Genomic DNA, 3308 nt, shown 5'->3' on the forward strand with positions numbered 1-3308 from the left:
AGAGCTCCAAGGAGATTATGTTGAAAAATAAAAAAAAATTTACCCAAAAAAATTGTTTTTATACTTCATTCTAAGGACTTATTGAACTACCCTCGTAAGTTACGCAGTGGCCTCTTTTGTATTTATACTTTCGACAGGGTAGAAAACAACAAATTGCGTGTATCCATCAACAATTAGGAAAATATGTTTATAACCTGAACTTGAAGTTTTTAAAGGTCCGTAGTGGTCGACAAATTCAGCTTCAAAAGGTCTTTTGGCTCTATCACAGATGTGAAGCTCGTCCTCGCTTTTACCTGAATGCACGTTATAGACTAAGCATTTTAAACAGTTTAGCACATGTTCTTTTACCCTTTTCCTTAAGTCTCTAAACCAATAGGCTCTCAAAATAAGTTCAACTGTTTTGTTGATCCCGACGTGACCTATGTCATCGTGACAAGATCTGATAACGCTCGGAACCATACTTAAAGGCACATAGAAAAGTGATGAGTCATTATATTTTCAGAAAATCAAACCATTACGCAGTTTATATTTATCACTTTCTCCATGTTCAAGGTTTTCTCGAATCTCTTTAAGCTCGGGATCAGATAATTGCTTAAACATAAGCTCTTGTTCAAAAGTAAGTGGTTCGATTACAAAAACTTCTCTGCTTAAAGCGTCTACATGTTTCATACGTTCCGAAATTCTATGCTCTATTTTGTACTTGTAAGGTTGTAGTTGCATAGCCCAGCGATTAATTCTTGAATTAATTTCTTTTTTGTTCAAAGCTAGTGTGATCGCATTACAATCGGTTCTGATTATAAAAGGGATTCCCAGAAGATAAACTCTAAAGCGTTCTAGCGCATAGACGATTGCCAAAATTTCAAGTTCGTAGCTATAATATTTGTTCTCATAATCTGTTGTACGTTTACTAAAAAAGAACACTGGGTGTAATTGCCCATCTTTCTGTTTTTGTAAGAGGATAGCCCTGAACCCAAGAGAACTGGCATTTGTATGTAGCTCAGTATAAGCCAATGGAGAATAAAAAGCTAAAACTGGTTCGGTATCCATTCGTTTTATTAAAAAAATCTGCTCGCTTTGCGGGCACATTCTCATCGCGCGCTACACGCGCGGCTCGCAAGTTTGAGCGCGCCTAGGGCGCGCGACGTTTGAATCTCGCGCTTGATATAGGTTACCTCGCGCTTCGCGCTCGGATATTTATTCTTTGCATTTGGAATGCTTGAAACTTTATCAAAAAGATCTCTTTTAGATGGCCGTATTTATATGCGTCTTCATATTCTGAATTGTCTACTTAATTAAGTATAGTCAAAGATTAAGTTTCTCAAAGCTCTGTAGGCTTTGAGGTACACATTATCATCGTGACACTCGCGCGGCGTGCTCGATTTCCGACAGACATTTGTAAACAGGTTTTGTTGGATTTTTTTTCTCGTAACTTTCGTCGTTTTTCCACACATTTTTTTTATTTTACTTTTTTCAATGTTATTTTTCACGAATAAAACAAAATTACGCGTCCTATCAAGAAGTGATTCTTAACGAAATTGTAGATCTTTTTTGGGATAACCATTTTTGTTGATTCATCTTTTTTTGTATCCTACACAGTTTGTCCACAAAATGGAATTTTTTATTTTACACTATTTTTTGTGCAATCAAAATTTGAATCTTCGATTTTTGAAGAAAATCCAAAAATTGGTTATGATAATCTTATAGGGCTTTCAAAAAGAAATGTGTTTCTTCTTTTGACTTTTTTTCATATCGTGCGTTTTTCGGCTTCAAATTTTGATTTTCAGTTGATTAAAAAAATGTTGAAAACGCTATAACTCTGAGAATTTTCTTTTTATTGAAAAAAGTCATTAGGATAAATTGTTTGTTCTTTTCAATGCTATTAATATCCGTACATAGAATTTTCAAATTCAGAAAAAAGTGGTCTCAAAAATTTTCAAAATGCGCTCACTTTTTGAATTTTTATCAAAAATGGCTGGTTAACGAACTCGTCCTTTCTTTTAGGACCTGAAAAAAGTGTGCCAAAGATGGATTTGATTCGTTCATTTTTTCGAGAGTTATCGTGTTTACGGCCGGACGGCCGGACGGCAGGACGGACAGACAGACAGACAGACGCCATCGTGAAAACCTGATTTTCGGATTCAGGGGGTTTCGAAACGTGGAGATCCGTTGAAAAAGTGTGATGTCAAATTTCCGACAATTCTAATACTTTCTCAATCATAAATGATGAGAATGTAATATCAAAAGCTCGCATCTCTTTTCCCCCGAAAGTAAACTCAGCTTTTTTCTTCAAAAGATCATACAGTGGTTTCGATATCAAAGAGAAATTCGAAATAAACCTTCTAAAAAATCCCACAAGCCCTAAAAACTGTTGCATTTGTTTACTTCTTTTAGGAACGGGATAGTTTAATATTGCTCTTATGTGTTCTTGACTAGGTTATATCCCCTAACCACTAACCAGGTAAACCAAATAATCAATTTCTAAAACTCCAAGAACGCATTTGTCTAAGCGCAAAAATAACTCGTGTTTAGCCATTAGGTCTAAGCTCAACACATTCCAGTTCTCTTCTAAAGTTTCTGTAGCTATTAGAAAGTCATCTAAGTAAAGCAACATTTTTCTTTCATTTATTAAATCTCAAAAAATCAGATGCAAAAATCGTTGAAAATTAGAAGGCGCGTTAAGCAACCCAAAAGGCATTCGTAAGTACTCGTACTGCCTTTCCGGAGTACTAAAAGCCGTGTATTTTACAGAATTTTCCGCCATTCGGATGTGGTGGAACCCATCTTTTAAATCTAATTTAGTAAACTATTCTTTGCCTTGAAGCCTGTCCAAAAGGTCATCGATACGAGGAAGAGGAAAATGTTCGCGGACTGTAATTTTATTCAAGGATATAAAATCAACACATAGCCGTACTTCACCATTTTTCTTCTTAGTTAATACAATAGGACTACTGTATTTGGATTGACTAGGCCTTATAAAACCACGTTTCAAAAGATCGTCAATAACACAGGCCAACAATTCTCAGAACCAGAGACCAGACCTACTATACCCGAAGGTTTTTGCTGCGCTGAATCCGAATCTGACCTCAGAAAAATTCCATCACCCTCAGTTTTCGAGATATTCTAACCTAAAATGGTCAAAAACCCGTTATTTTGATGTGTTCGAGGTCCCGTAACATCGCGAAAAAATTTTTTTTCACAAACTGACAATGGCGGATTCAAATATGAAAAATTTCACCCCCAAGCCCGGTAACTTTCGAGCCCATAACCTGAGACTCCCATAACCCGATTTCCTCTACCCCCAAACCCGG

Source organism: Belonocnema kinseyi, chromosome 9 (assembly GCF_010883055.1).
Source record: "Belonocnema kinseyi isolate 2016_QV_RU_SX_M_011 chromosome 9, B_treatae_v1, whole genome shotgun sequence".
NCBI classification, from domain to species: Eukaryota; Metazoa; Arthropoda; class Insecta; order Hymenoptera; family Cynipidae; genus Belonocnema; species Belonocnema kinseyi.